Source organism: Salvelinus fontinalis, chromosome 21, assembly GCF_029448725.1.
Source record: "Salvelinus fontinalis isolate EN_2023a chromosome 21, ASM2944872v1, whole genome shotgun sequence".
Taxonomy (NCBI): domain Eukaryota; kingdom Metazoa; phylum Chordata; class Actinopteri; order Salmoniformes; family Salmonidae; genus Salvelinus; species Salvelinus fontinalis.
Genome location: NC_074685.1, coordinates 9,596,026 through 9,612,708, shown reverse-complemented (window position 1 = coordinate 9,612,708; position 16,683 = coordinate 9,596,026).

Genomic DNA, 16,683 nt, shown 5'->3' with positions numbered 1-16,683 from the left:
ATGTGTCGTGCTGCATGAGGTCACACCAGATGGCGGTCACACTAGATACGGACTGGTTTTCTGATCCACGCCCCTACCTTTTTTTAAAGGTATCTGTCACCAAAAGATGCATATCTGCATTCCCAGTCGTGTGAAATCCATATTAGAGCCTAATTTATTTATTTCAATTGCCTGATTTCCTTATATGAACTGTAACTCAGTAAAATCTTTGAAATTGGGTCATGTTGGGTTAAAAAAAATTGTTTAGTGTAATTTATTTGTTGGTCACAGCCCTTTTAAAATACATCTGGCCTGTTTGTGTTCTAGACTAGAGAGCCTATTTAGTCCATTGGGAGTATGTTCTTTGATTTGACTCAAATTCCACAATTATTGTATTTATTTGACATTTACATACACCTCTGTTCATTGACAATAAAATAATACATGATATATGATGATAGTCAATAAGGCTGGAATGATGTAATGGTTTCCAAATGGAGAAATTGATCAGCCACTAATGGCAGTAACAGTGGCTTCATCCTGTGTAGTATATACTTAAGCAATAAGGCCTGAGGAGGTGTGGTATATGGCCTGGACACAGCCGTGGTATATTGTCCATATATCGCAAACCCCCAAGGTGCCTTATTGCTATTATAAACTGGTTACCAACATAATTAGAGCAGAAAAGTAAATGTTTTGTCATACCCATAGTATATGGTCTGATATACCACGTCTGTCAGCTAATCAGCATTCAGGGCTCAAACTACTCAGTTTATAATTAGCTACAACTACAGCCTGTTCTTGATATGCTTTACCCCACTGCACAATCCAGGGATATCTACGTTTATGAAGTTGACAACAACCTTAGTTGGGTTTGAAAGTGCAATTTTTTTATTTGAGTGTCCTCTTCTCCCTGCCCACATGTGCTATACAGTGCTATACAGTGATATACAGTGCTATACAGTGATATACAGTAATACACAGTGCTACACAGTGGTTTACAATGCTATACAGTGCTATACAGTGATATACACTGCTATACACTGCTATGCAGTGCTATACAGTGCTATACAGGGTTATACAGTGATACACAGTGATACACAGTGCTATACAGTGATTTCATGTACAGTGATATACAGTTCTATACAGTGCTTTACAGTGCTATACAATGCTTTACAGTGCTATACAGTGCTATACAGTACTTTACAGTGATATACAGTGATATGCAGTGCTATACAGTGCTATACAATGCTATACAGTGATATCATGTACATTGATATACAGTGCTATACAGTGCTTTACAGTGATATACAGTGATATACAGTGCTTTACAGTGATATGCAGTGCTATACAGTGATATACAGTGTGTTATAGTGCTGTATAAAACATATGTGGCAGCTTGGAAAGGGTTTTACAGAACCTGTCACTGGAACCTGGTTTACGTCCTCCCCCAAACTTAGTTGAAAATATGTTGGTGGTGGTGTGAGTGTGTGTGTGTGTTTGTGTGTGTGTGTGTGTGTGTGTGTGTGTGTGTGTGTGTGTGTGTGTGTGTGTGTGTGTGTGTGTGTGTGTGTGTGTGTGTGTGTGTGTGTGTGTGTGTGTGTGTGTGTGTGTGACCCCTTAATAATGTCACTTGTTTCAAATAATTTGGAAATTATTCAGACCCCTTCACTTTTTCCACATTTTTTCTTACGTTACAGCCTTATTCTAAAATGGATTAAATAAATGTTTTTCCTCATCAATCTACACACAATACCAAATAATGACAAAGTGAAAAAAGGTTTTTAGGAATGTTTGTACATTTATTAAAAATAAAAACAAAATACCTTATTTACATAAATATTCAGACTGGGGGCGAAGGTTCACCTTCCAACAGGACAACGACGCTAACCACACAGCCAAAACAACACAGGAGTGGCTTTGGGACAAGTCTCTGACTCTCCTTGAGTGGCCCAGCCAGAGCCTGGTCTTGAACCCAATCAAGCATCTCTGGAAAGACCTGAACATAGCTGCGCAGCAATGCTCCCCATCCAACGTGACAGAGCTTGAGAGGATCTGCAGAGAAGAATGGGACAATCTTCCCAAATACAGGTGTGCCAAGCTTATGGCGTCATACCCAAGAAGACTCGTGGCTGTATTCACTGCCATAGGTCCTTAAACAAAGTACTGAGTAAAGGGTCTGAATACGTATAGTACCAGTCAAACGTTTGGACAAACCTTCTCATTTAAGGGCTTTTCTTTGTACTATTTTCTACATTGTACAACTATGAAATAACACATATGGAATCATGTAGTAACCAAAACAGTGTTAAACAAATAAAAATATATTTTATATTTCAGATTCTTCAAAGTAGCTACCCTTTGCCTTGATGACAGATTTGCACACTCTTGGCATTCTCTCAACCAGTTTCCCCTGGAATGCTTTTCCAAACAACTTGAAGGAGTTTCCACATAGGTTGAGTACTTGTTGGCTGCTTTTCCTTCACTTTGCGGTCCAACTCATCCCAAATTGGGTTGAAGTAAGGTGATTGTGGAGAACAGGTCATCTGATGCAGCACTCCATCACTCTCCTTCTTGGTCAAATAGCCCTTACACAGCCTGGGGGTGGTTTGGGTCATTGTTCTGTTGAAAAACAAATGATAGTCCCACTAAGCGTAAACCAGATGGGATGGCGTATCGCTGCAGAATGCTGTGGTGGCCATGCTGGTTAAGTGTGCCTTGAATTCTAATAAATCACAGACAATGTCACCAGCAAAGCACCCCCACATCATAACACCTCCTCCTCCATGCTTTACGGTGGGAACCACACATGCGGCGATCATCCATTCACCTACTCTGCGTCTCACAAAGAAATTAAAATAAAATTTGGACTTATCAGACCAAAGTACAGATTTGCAACAGTCTAATGTCCATTGCTCTTGTTTCTTGGCCCGAGCAAGTCTCTTATTGTTATTGGTGTCCTATAATAGTGTTTCTTTGCAGTAATTCGTCCATGAAGGCCTGATTCACGCAGTCTCCTCAGAACAGTTGATGTTGAGATGTGTATGTGTCACGCCCTGACTTTAGTTATATTTGTTTTCTTTATTTTTTGGTTAGGTCAGGGTGTGACAAGGGTGGTTTGTTTAGTTTTTGTCTTGTCTAGGGTTTTTGTCTTGTCTAGGGTTTTTGTTTATCTATGAGGATTTTGTATGGTCTAGGGGTTTGTAGATTTATGGTGGCCTGAATTGGTTCCCAATCAGAGACAGCTGTTTCTCGTTGTCTCTGATTGGGGAGCCTATTTAGGTTGCCATTTTCCATGTTGGTTTTGTGGGTAGTTGTTTTCTGTTTTGTGTGAGTACCTGACAAAACTGTTGCGTTTTGTTCCACTTTTGTTTTTTGTTTCAGTGTTCAGGTTATAATAAACATCATGAACACGTACCACGCTGTGCTTTGGTCTAATCCTTCTTCCTCAGACGAACAGCGTCACAGTATGTTACTTGAACTCTGTGAAGCATTTATTTGAGCTGCAATTTCTGAGGCTGGTAACTCTCATGATCTTATCGTCTGCAGCAGAGGTAACTTTGGGTCTTCCTTTCCTGTGGCGGTCCTCATGAGAGACAGTTTCATTATAGAGCTTGATGTTTTTTGCGACTGCACACACATTTTCTGTATTGACTGACCTTCATGTCAAAAAGTAATGATGGACTGTCATTTCTCTTTGCTTATTTCAGCTGTTCTTGCCATCATATGGACTTGTCTTCTGTATACAAACCCTACTTTGTCACAACAGAACCAATTGGCTGAAATGCATTAAGAAGGATTAAGAATGCATTAAATACATTAAGAAGGATTGAAATGCAAACCTTTTCTCAATAGGGGGTGCTGTTTTCACTTTGTAAAAATGTAATTCCCAAATTAAACTGCCTCGTACTCAATTCTTGCTCGTACAATATGCATATTATTATTACTATTGGATAGAAAACACTCTCTAGTTTCTAAAACTGTTTGAATTATATCTGTGAGTAAAACAGAACTCAAGTTGGAGCAATTTTCCTGTGAGGAAGTGAGAAATCTGAAATCAGGCAGGCTGTTCTGAGGTCAGTTTATTAATTTGCATGTCTTCTATTGGTCGAGATGCACTGCATACGCCTTCCCCTAGATGTCAGCAAATAGTGAGAATTGGAATGGAGTTGCTAGGCAGATCTGAGGCCATATAAAGGGACTGGGAACGTGGGGTCCAGTCTTTCCTTCATTCGCCATGACGCAAGACAGACCTCAGGATTGCGTTCTGGAAAGCTCCCGTTATAGGCCTTAGATATATCCGGCTCTGATTTTATTCGATATAGGTGTTAAAGACATCATAATGTTGTTATTTTATACCGAGTTATATCAGTATATTGCGATTTTCGGATATTTCTTAGTGCTGCGTTATAGTGAGTTGGACACGTCTTCGCCACATGGCTAATGTTTACTGCTAATTCCAAAGTTGAAGGCGACAATCTACAACCGAGCAACGATTCCTCTGGACAAAGGACAAATTGCCCAAGATTCTGATGGGAGCTCATCAAAAGTAAGAAGTATTTATGATGTTAATTCGTTGTTCGGTTGGAAAATGTAAAAATACTATTCAGCCATTAATTTCGGTGCGGTCTCGTTTTAACGCACGCTGTATGTCGTAGTAACGTTAATTTTAAAGATCTAACACAGCGGTTGCATTGAGAACTAATGTATCTTTCATTTGCTGTCCAACCTGTATTTTTTTGTCAAGTTTATGATTAGTTACTGATTAGATTAGGTGCCTCTCCCAAGATTTCTCCCAACATTTTGTTGGCAGCTTGGCTACTATTCTCATTGTATAACCACGATTTGTGCCGCTAAATATGCACATTTTCGAACAAACTCTATATGTATTGTGTAATATGATGTTATAGGACTGTCATCTGAAGAAGTTTGAGAAGGTTAGTGAAGAATGTAATATATCTTGCTGGTTTATTCGTTATCGCTATTGTTGGCTTGAATCAATGCTGTTGTGTGGTTGGCTATTGTAGTAAGCTAATATAATGCTATATTGTGTTTTCGCTGTAAAACACTTAAAAACTCTGAAATATTGGCTGGATTCACAAGATCTTTGTCTTTCATTTGCTGTACGCTGTGTATTTTTCATAAATGTTTTATGATGAGTATTTAGGTAATTCACGTTGGTCTCTGTAGTTATTCTAGTTGCTTTGGTGAGAGTTGTGATGGTGGCTGCAATGTAAAACTATGGATTATACCTGAAATATAATCCATAGTTTTAAAAACATATGCTATACAATAAATATGTTATCAGACTGTCATCTGATGAAGTTGTTTCTTGGTTAGTGACTATTTATATCTTTATTTGGTCGAAATTGTGATAGCTACCTATGCAGGAAAAAAATGGTGGAGAAAAAAAAGTTGTGTCTTTTGCTATCGTGGTTAGCTAATAGAAATACATATTGTGTCTTCCCTGTAAAACATTTAAAAAATCAGAAATGATGGCTGGATTCACAAGATGTGTATCTTTCATCTGGTGTCTTGGACTTGTGATTTAATGATATTTAGATGCTAGTATTTACTTGTGACGCTATGCTAGGCTATGCTAGTCAGCTTTTTTACTGATGGGGGTGCTCCCGGATCCGGGATTGTGACCAAGTAGAAGTTAAGAAGAATAAGTTCCACAAATGAACTTTTAACAAGGCACACCTGTTAATTGAAATGCATTCCAGCTGACTACCTCATGAAGCTGGTTGAGAGAATGCCAGAGCATGTTCAAAGCTGTAATCAAGGCCTACTTTAAAGAATCTCAAATCTGAAATATATTTTTTTAACACTTTTGTTTAACACTTTTTTGGTTACTATGTGTTCATATGTGTTGTTTCATAGTTTTGATGTCTTGGGGGCCTGTGTGTGGGGGCCTGTGCTTGGGTACCTGTGTGGGGGCATGTGTGTGGGGGCCTGTGCTTGGGGGCCTGTGTGTCTAACTCTATGTACTTTTTCACTTTACTGGAACATTGAGCATTCTCTCTCTGGGCCGTGCCCATTTAATTGTGTGCCTCTGTAATGGCCTCTTTTCTCTTTTCCAAAAGTAATGCGTCTGTCAATTGGGTGCCCGAGAAGTCTTTGATGCGATTCCATGGCCGCCAGGCTGCCTGTCTCGACTGAATTGTATTATACACTAATAGCTTAAAGGCATGAAGCCTCAGACACACGCTCCTTAAACAGGAAAACAGCTCACAGAGGGACCCAGCTAGCTGTAGCTGGCTAAACATATACACTCAAATCCACTCTGGTTACAAAGCACTGAGCCAAAGAAATACATAGTCTCCGTCCAAATGGCACCCTATTCAGTTTATACTCTACTTTTGATCAGGTTCTGGCACTAAATAGGGAATAGGGTGCCATCTGAGATGCACGCAGAGAGATATTGTGCTGTAATGTAATGTGAAAGAACAGACTGCATAGACTGATGATTGTTGTCAATTTTACTACCTGGTAAGGTGGTGAAGTCAGGTTAAGATCCTATTATACTTTAACCCTCTATTGACTTGTGGACAAAATGTTTATTTTTACTGGTGTGCTTTTGAATGGAAACGCTAGCTACAGAAGGTGCCCTCAAATTAGCTAAGAGGTTAATGGGAAAACCCTTGAATAAACTGCAGCCTAAAATATATTATTGTTCACAACCAGCAGAACATTTCTGCCGGCATACCAAATGGCACCCTATTCCCTGTAGTGCACTACATTTGACCCGGGCCCATATGGCTGTTGTCAAAAGTTGTGCTCTATATAGGGAATAGGGTGCCATTTGTGATGCCCCCACTGTCTGTTCGAAGTGGTTGAGCTGCTCCACTATCATTCTCTTAAAAACAGCAATACAATACAGTCAGTCAATCCCTACAGTCTAGATATACTGAACACATTAAATGAACCTCTCACTGTCATGGGACTTGAATAACAGAAAATAGATGTTACCAATTTTGCTTCCATTATGTTGTATGAGTGGTGTGTGTGGAGGTGCGTGACTGTGTGTGTGTGTGTGTGTGTGTGTGTGTGTGTGGGGGGGGGTGACTGTGTGGGTGTGACTGTGTGGGTGTGCATGTGTGTGTGTGTATGTGTGTGCGTGCATGCATATGTGTGTGTGTGGCCTACAGTATACAGTACTGGATCAGAATGTGATTATGAAGTGTTGAAATGATGATTCTGTAAGTGATGGTAGATCAATGTGCACTAAGAGGATGTCCCACTTGCTTTACAGAGTTCATTAATGCTCTCCAGTCCACTTGCTTTAGTCTAGCAACCAGTCCAAGACTAATCCCACTGTTACAGGATGCCTAGACATGATGCATTATTAAAAAACACAGTCATAGCTAGCCACAACGTCCCCTAGTCGTTTATGACTGTGTGACGAAGATCCAGCCTGGTTAATATGATCCATTATTGAGCAGTTACGCCACAGTCTATTGACGTGGAAAGCGTTTAAGTCTGTGTGTGTGTGTGTAGATATGATCCATTATTAACAGCAGAGATCTCCTTGCGGCACCACAGAGATTCATTAGGACAGATTATTTTTATCCCAGAGTTAAAACACCTATACTTACGTTGACAGTTGTGATTAGCGTGAGCTCGTGACCCAGATAGAGTTAGCGACCTGTCTCTTCACAGTCGGTGTCACGGGCAAGAATACACAGCAGGGTAAGAGGAGGAGGAGAAAGACTATGAAAGTGAAGAAGAGGAAGATGAAGAGGAAGATAAAATAAGAGGAGGAGGAAGAGGAAGGGGAGGAGGAAAATGAGGAAGATGAGGAGGAGGAAGAAAGGAGAAACTGAAAATGGGACCACTTCCATGGGAAATTAATAATAGAACCTGCAGGCTTTGACGGAGTTGGGGAAGAGTTGGAGTGATTTAAGTGATGGGTTCGATGTCTCTTGAGACAGACCATATACGTAGTCTCTCTCTCTCTCTCTCTGTCTCTCTCTCTCTGTCTCTCTCTCTCTGTCTTTCTCTCTCTCTCTCTCTCTCTCTCTCTCTCTCTCTCTCTCTCTCTCTCTCTCTCTCTCTCTCTCTCTCTCTCTCTCTCTCTCTCTCTCTCTCTCTCTCTCTCTCTCTCTCTCTCTCTCTCAACATAGTATAAATGGCAGTGACTGGACGGAGGGAAGTTTCCCCAAAAAATACATTTGATTAAAGTTTTCAAATTCTTTCTGGGTTGATAATTGGCCAGTTAAAGTACTGCAATGATTGCTTACCGTTTTATCTGTCTCTCCTTTCCTATTAAGCTACTTCAGTGAGTAAGTGAGACAGAGAGAGAGAAAGAGTGCGACAAAGTGAAAGAGAGAGCGAGAGAGAGACAGAGAGAGAGCGAGAGGTAGAGAGTGAGATAGAGAGAGATTCTCTATGACCGAATACAGACTTTCCTCACACAACATAATGCTCTCAGCAAAAAACAAATTGTCTTTCTACCCAAACACAGAACAACAGACCACATACACACATTACACACACTAGTAAACCAGCATGTTCATCAAAAAAGCAGAGGAAAAGTATAAATATGTGTTGTTGATTTTAAGAATGCTTTTGATTCCATATGGAATTATGGATTATATTACAAAACCCTCCAATGCGGCATTGGGGGTAAAGTAAATGACATCATAAAATCTATTTACTTGAACAACAAGTGTAGTATTAAACTGAACATTAAAAGACAAGAGTTTTTTGCACAAGGGCAAGTGGTGAGCCAAAGGTGTAATTTACGTCCACATCAACGAACTAGCAGTGTTGTTGAACCGATCTGCAGCCCCTGGACTCACCCTCAAAGATGATGTCAGATTCCTGCTCTATGCAGATGTCCTTGTCCTACTGTCACCAATAGAGCAAGGTCTACAGGAACAACTTAATGTTCTTTACAATATCAACTGGGCAATCAACATCAACTTTCAGGAAATCAAAGTCATGATTTTCCAGAAAAAGGCCAGGAATCAGAGCAACAGACACTCCTTCAAACGAGTAAATACCATGATGTAACATGCTCAATGGTACAACTACCTGAGACAAAGAATTAGTGCCTCTGGTGGATTTGGTCTGGCAGTGAATGCACTAAAAGAAAAAGCCTGAAAAGGATTTTACACCATAAAAAGAAAATTCTCAAAAATACTAAGTATTCCTATCCAAATCTGGTGCAAATTATTCAATAGTGTAATTTAACCAATTGCACTATATGGAAGCGAGGCCTGGGGTCCAACCTGTAACTATGATGGTAAGCATTGGGGAAAAAGCCCAATAGAAAATGTATGAATTCTGCAGAATTGTCCTAAATAACAAAAAGAAAGTACCAAATAATGCATGCAAAAAAAGTAACCACTTAAAATTAAGCTCCAAAACATCCAAATCAAAGCACTGGAAACCCATGAGCTGAAGCCTGAAAAGAGTCCCTAAGATAGGGGGCAGCATTTTCACGTTTGGATGAAAAGCATACCCAGATTCAACTGCCAGCTACTCATCCCCAGAGGATAAGATATGCATATTGTTAGAAGATTTGGATAGAAAACACTCTGAAGTTTCTAAAACTGTTTGAATCATGTCTGTGAGTATAACAAAACCTATTTAGCAGGCGAAACCCAGAGGACAAACCATTCAGATTTAATTTTTTTTGAGGTCACTCTCTTTTCAATGAGGTTTCATTGGGAAACCAGATTTCTAATCGACCTGCTTGCAGTTCCTACCGCTTCCACTGGATGTCAACAGTCTTGAGAAATTGGTTGAGGTTATTCCTTTGTGTAATGAAGAAGTACGGCCATCTTGAATGAGAGTCACATTAAGTGTCCTGTTAGATAGAAGCACGTGAGCAGAACGCTGGCTATAGTTGGTTTTAATCCTGTATTGAACACAGATAATCCCGTCTTCAATTTGATCGATTATTAATGTTAAAAATACCTAAAGTTGTATGACAAAAGTAGTTTGACATTTTTTGGTAAAGTTTACAGGTAACCTTTGAGATATTTTGTAGTCACGTTTGATCAATTTGGAAGTGGTGTTTTTCTGGATCAAACGCGCCAAATAAATGGACATTTTGGATATATATCGACAGAATTAATCGAACAAAAGGACCATTTGCGATGTTTATGGGACATATTAGAGTGCCAACAACAGAAGCTCGTCAAAGGTAAGGCATGAATTATATTTTTATTTCTGCGTTTTGTGTCGCACCTGCAGGGTTGAAATATGCCTCTCTCTCTTTGTTTACAATGGTGCTATCCTCATATAATAGCATTGTTTGCTTTCGCCGAAAAGCCTATTTGAATTCACAACCAGTGTAGCTTTAATTTGGTATCTTTCATGTGTGATTTAATGAAAGTTAGATTTTTATAGTAATTTTCATAGTAATTAATTTGAATTTGGCGCACTGCATTTTCTCAGGTTTTTGCCAAGTGAGACAGTAGCATCCCGCCTAAACTCAGATTTTTGGATATAAATATGAACTTTACCGAACAAAACATACATGTATTGTGTAACATGAAGTCTTTAGTGTCATCTGATTAAGATAATCAAAGGTTAGTGATTAATTTTATCTCTATTTCTGCTTTTTGTAACGTCTCTCTTTGGCTGGAAAAATGGCTGTCTTTTCTGTGGCTATCTACTGACCTAACATAATCGTTTGGTGTGCTTTCACCGTAAATCCTTTTTGAAATCAGACATGTTGGCTGGATTCACAACGAGTGTAGCTTTAATTTGGTGTCTTTCATGTGTGATTTCGTGAAAGTTTGATTTTTATAGTAATATATTTGATTTTGGCGCTCTGCATTTTTACTGGCTTTTGGCCAAGTGGGACGTTAGCGTCCCACATATCCTAGAGAAGTTAAAAACACTAAACAACCATATTATCCAAACACAGGGAAATCAATGAAATTGTTACAGCAATGAAAACCTATTTGACAAATTGGGAAAAATAAACAAAAACACAGAATAAACTAAATTGCTATTTGGCCCTCAAAAGGGAATACAAATTGGCAGAATATCTCTATTCTGTCTGAGATACAAAACAGAGACAGATCCTGACCAAATACAGGCTCAGCGATCACCAATGGGCTATAGAAAAAGGGAGACACAAAAAGACATGGCTACCCAAAGAGGAGCGTCTATGTGGTCACTGCACCACAGGGGAGGCAGAGACAGAGATGCACTTTTTCCTCTACTGTGAGAAATACTCCCAAATATGATCAGATTTTCGCAAGGAAATTGTCACGTATACTCCCTCTCTGGCCTCTAGGTCACCAGACTGCTGATTATTACACACAACTGTCACCATCGTCACGCGCACCAGCGCTTATTGACACTCACCTGGACTCCATCACCTCCTTGATTACCTGCCGTATTTATGTCACTTCCTTTGGTTCCTTCCCCAGGTGTTATTGTTTCTGTTTCAGATTCATGTCTGTGCGTTGTTTGTGTTTCTTGTTTTGTATTATGTTTTGTTCATTGATTAAACTATTCACACCCTGAATAATTGCTTCCCGACTCCCAGCAGAAATATCTCAATCAACTCCCAACTTCTGTTCATTTACTAATAACATAAGCTGGAAATTATTCTGAGTGAGGGAGAAACCGCAAATATTATTGCCAGACATGACCATTAATTTCTTGAAGTATTTACATTGTATATAACTGGCAGTAATACATAGTGGAACCATCATCATGTACATGTTGTTGTTTACTTATTAGCCCTTCTTTCTTTTTCATAATCATATTTTTATTTAATTAAATGTATCGACTGAATATTACACAATACAACAGCAGTAGTGTTGTACCTGTATACATGATTATATGCACTATTATTGCTACTACTGAAATTAACTGTATTTCATTATCCTCATTGCATTTTACTGTATTTACTGAAATGCTGCCAATAAAGCAATCTGAATTTGAATTAGAGAACCTTTGTAATTCACGTTTCTCCCTCCCGGGCCGTCGGCCATTACTTTCCCCATCCATCACCAACACCTCTCGGAGCTTGGCAGCCCTCTCCACGGAGATACAGCGACAGATATTAAAAATATGATTCTCAGCTCTTTTATGTCTCTGAGATGTCCCATTCATGTGCTTCTGGTTTTGAGGCCGCCCGTCACTTAGGCTCATGATTAATCCTGGGCTGGCAAAGTACGAGAGAGAGAGGAGAGAGGGAGAAAGAGAGAGGGAGGGAGGGAGAGAGAAAAGATAGAGAGAAAGTGTGTGTGTGACAAACAGACAGACAGAGACAAAGAGAGAGGGAGAGAGAGAGGGAGAGAAATGGAGAGAGAGAGAAAGAGGGAGAGAGAGAGAAAGATGGAGAGAGAAAAAGAGAGCGAAAGGGAGTGAGGGTGAAAGAGAAATTAATAATAGAGGGAGAGAGATATATTAATAATAGAGGGAGAGAGATATATTAATAATAGAGGGAGAGAGAGATATTAATAATAGAGGGAGAGAGAGATATTAATAATAGAGGGAGAGAGAGAGATATTAATAATAGAGGGAGATAGAGATATTAATAATAGAGGGAGAGAGAGATATTAATAATAGAAGATAGAGATATTAATAATAGAGGGAGAGAGATATATTAATAATAGAGGATAGAATATATTAATAATAGAGGGAGAGAGAGAGATATTAATAATAGAGGGAGAGACAGAGATATTAATAATAGAGGGAGAGAGAGAGATATTATTAAATTGAAGGAGATTGAGAGATATGAATTAAATAGAGGGACAGAGAGAGATAGTAATAAAATAGAGGGAGAGGGAGAAATATTAATAAAATAGAGGGAGAGAGAGATATTAATAAAATAGAGGGAGAGGGAGAGATATTAATAAAATAGAGGGAGAGTGAGAGATATTAATAAAATAGAGGGAGAGAGAGAGATATTATTAAAATAGAGGGAGAGAGAGAGATATATTAATAAAATAGAGGGAGAGAGAGAGAGATATTAATAATAGAGGGAGAAAGATATTAATAAAATAGAGGGAGGGGGAGAGATATTAATAAAATAGAGGGAGAGTGAGAGGGAGAGATATTAATACAATAGAGGGAAAGAGAGAGATTTTAATAAAATAGAGGGAGAGAGAGAGATTATAATAATAGAGGGAGAGAGATATTAATAAAATAGAGGGAGAGAGAGATATGCTAACAAAATAGAGGGAGAGAGAGAGATATATTAATAATGGGGGAGAGAGAGAGATATTAATAAAATAGAGGGAGAGAGAGATATTAATAAAATAGAGGGAGAGGGAGAGATTAATAAAATAGAGTGAGAGTGAGAGATATGGCTTAGCAGTTCAGATGTCATTTTTGTCCTCGTACTGTCTTGTCCTGTATATATATATTTACACCTTCTTCGCATATCTTTTATATTTTTTTATTATCCAAGAACTCAACTACAAAAGCTTTCCTGCAACCCGCCTCACCAATTACAACAAAAAAAAAGTATTATTTACCTCAAATCTGAAAATCCACAGTGGAAGCTAACCAGTGGCTAATCAGAAGTTAGCCAGAAAGCTAACCAGAAGTTAGCCGAAAGCTAGCCGAAAGCTAATCTGAAGCTGCCCAGAAGTTAGCCGGCTTGCTGGCTAGCGTTGGTGTTTCAGCTGCCCACGTTTTGTGGTCATCAGCTATTCCTTTAGCTCGATAATCTACCGGCACTTTTGTGCAACGCGACTCGGACCGGAGCATACCGGGCCTTTTTTTTCTCTCAGTTTCCCCGGATTTCAGCCGCAGGCTCTGGACATTTGCATCTTGATTTCGCAGCTAACTAGCTGCAAACCGTGTGACTATTGGCTTACGTCGATCCCGGAGCAAACTTAAATTATTCCGGAGCTAGCCAGCTGAGGAGTTCCATCAGCCATTCCTGGGCTACAGTCACCTATCCGGACCCGTTTTTTTTTTGCTGCAGATACGGAGCCCCACCGGGCCCTTACGATTGACTGCCGACGTTATCTGCCCGAGGGAGTTATCCAACTGGCACCTCCGTCGCGACGTTACCTGAACGCTCACCTGGGGCCCGCTAATCGTAAGCTGTCTTATCGTCTGCTATCTTAATAAGTATATCGGACAATTTTTTTTCTTTTTTTTCTTGGGTCACTATATCTATTTTGCCAATTGGATTGATCCCCTCTACAAGACACGGAACCCCACTAATCTACCGACGGAAACGCACGAGGTGTCTAAAAATAGACCTCCATCCTATGCTATCTTGCTACCGATAGCCATCTACCCGGCCAGCTGTCTGGATCGCCGTGACCCCAACCGTCCTCTACTCACTGGACCCTTATTGATCACTCGATTAAGCATGCCTCTCCTTAATGTAAATATGCCTTGTCCATTGCTGTTCTGGTTAGTGTTTATTGGCTTATTTTACTGTAGGGCCTCTAGCCCTGCTCACTATACCATATCCAACCTTTCATTTCCACCACCCACATATGCGATGACATCACCTGGTTTCAATGATGTTTCTAGAGACAATATCTCTCTCATCATCACTCAATACCTAGGTTTACCTCCACTGTATTCACATCCTACCATACCTTTGTCTGTACATTATTCCTTGAAGCTATTTTATTGCCCCCAGAAACGTCCTTTTACTCTCTGTTCTAGACGTTCTAGACGACCAATTCTCATAGCTTTTAGCCGTACCCTTATCCTACTCCTCCTCTGTTCCTCTGGTGATGTAGAGGTGAATCCAGGCCCTGCAATACCTAGCTCCACTCCTATTCCCCAGGCGCTCTCTTTTGATGACTTCTGTAACCGTAATAGCCTTGGTTTCATGCATGTTAACATTAGAAGCCTCCTCCCTAAGTTTGCTTTGTTCACTGCTTTAGCTCACTCTGCCAACCCGGATGTTTTAGCCGTGTCTGAATCCTGGCTTGGAAAGACCACCAAAAATTCTGACATTTTCATCCCCAACTACAAGATTTTTTAGACAAGATAGAAGGGCCAAAGGGGGCGGTGTTGCAATCTACTGCAAAGATTGCCTGCAGAGTTCTGTTTTACTATCCAGGTCTGTTCCCAAACAATTTGAACTTTTACCTTTAAAAATCCACCTCTCTAAAAACAAGTCTCTCACCGTTGCCGCCTGCTATAGACCACTCTCTGCCCCCAGCTGTGCTCTGGACACCATATGTGAACTGATTGCCCCCCATCTATCTTCAGAGCTCGTGCTGCTAGGCGACCAAAATTGGAACATGCTTAACACCCCAGCCATCCTACAATCTAAGCTTGATGCCCTCAATCTCACACAAATTATCAATGAACCTACCAGGTACCACCCCAATTCCGTAAACACGGGCACCCTCATAGATATCATCCTAACCAACTTGCCCTCCAAATACACCTCTGCTGTTTTCAACCAAGATCTCAGCGATCACTGCCTTATTGCCTGCATCCGTAATGGGTCAGCGGTCAAACGACCTCCACTCATCACTGTCAAACGCTCCCTGAAACACTTCAGCGAGCAGGCCTTTCTGATCGACCTGGCCGAGGTATCCTGGAAGGATATTGATCTCATCCCGTCAGTAGAGGATGCCTGGATATTTTTTTTAAATGCCTTCCTCACCATCTTGAATAAGCATGCCCCATTCAAGAAATTTAGAACCAGGAACAGATATAGCCCTTGGTTCTCTCCTGACCTGACTGCCCTTAACCAACAGAAAAACATCCTATGGCGTTCTGCATTAGCATCGAACAGCCCCCGTGATATGCAACTTTTCAGGGAAGCTAGAAACCAATATACACAGGCAGTTAGAAAAGCCAAGGCTAGCTTTTTCAAGCAGAAATTTGCTTCCTGCAACACAAATTCAAAAAAGTTCTGGGACACCGTAAAGTCCATGGAGAATAAGAACACCTCCTCCCAGCTTCCAACCGCTCTGAAGATAGGAAACACTGTCACCACCGACAAATCCACTATAATTGAGAATTTCAATAAGCATTTTTCTACGGCTGGCCATGCTTTCCACCTGGCTACCCCTACCCCGGTCAACAGCACTGCCCTCCCCTCTGCTACTCGCCCAAGCCTTCCCCATTTCTCTTTCTCCCAAATACAGTCAGCTGATGTTCTGAAAGAGCTGCAAAATCTGGACCCTTACAAATCCGCCGGGCTAAATAATCTGGACCCTTTCTTTCTAAAACTATCTGCTGAAATTGTTGCCACCCCTATTATTAGCCTTTTCAACCTCTCTTTCGTGTCGTCTGAGATTCCCAAAGATTGGAAAGCAGCTGCGGTTATCCCCCTCTTCAAAGGGGGGGACACTCTTGACCCTAACAGCTACAGACCTATATCTATCCTACCCTGCCTTTCTAAGGTCTTCGAAAGCCAAGTCAACAAACAGATTACCGACCATTTCGAATCCCACCATACCTTCTCCGCTATGCAATCTGGTTTCAGAGATGGTCATGGGTGCACCTCAGCCACGCTCAAGGTCATAAATGATATCTTAACCGCCATCGATAGGAAACAATACTTTGCAGCCGTATTCATTGACCTGGCCAAGGCTTTTGACTCTGTAAATCACCACATCCTCATCGGCAGACTCGACAGCCTTGGTTTCTCTAATGATTGCCTCGCCTGGTTCACCAACTACTTCTCTGATCGAGTTCAGTGTGTCAAATCGGAGGGTCTGTTGTCCGGGCCTCTGGCAGTCTCTATGGGGGTGCCACAGGGTTCAATTCTTGGACCGACTCTCTTCTCTG